The sequence below is a fragment of the Odontomachus brunneus genome, unplaced genomic scaffold, assembly GCF_010583005.1.
Source record: "Odontomachus brunneus isolate Ranch 3 - 2012 unplaced genomic scaffold, Obru_v1 Obru_scaffold_257, whole genome shotgun sequence".
Classification (NCBI taxonomy): domain Eukaryota; kingdom Metazoa; phylum Arthropoda; class Insecta; order Hymenoptera; family Formicidae; genus Odontomachus; species Odontomachus brunneus.
The window spans coordinates 47,068-47,354 of record NW_022639707.1 but is presented as its reverse complement, the minus strand read 5'-3'; positions in this window follow the sequence as shown (position 1 = coordinate 47,354).

The following is a 287-nucleotide window of genomic DNA, read 5'->3' as shown; positions in this document are numbered from 1 at the left end:
AATGTAATTTTAATAATTATCTCATGTCAGGTGAATGACATCTGATGCTCTAGTTTTGAGCCATCTAAAGAAATGTTTGAGAATTTCAACTCTGAACAGATATATAAGAGAAGACCAGACGAAGCGGCGGCAGCAACTTGTTATAATCGTTAGTATTATTTTTAGCGTTGCCGAAACGTTTCGTAAGAAACCGCTTCGACAGCGCTACAACATTATTATGATTATACAAGTGCTACTCTAAGCGTCGCCTTGGAAATATATTATAACATATTGGGGACAGGTCAGCA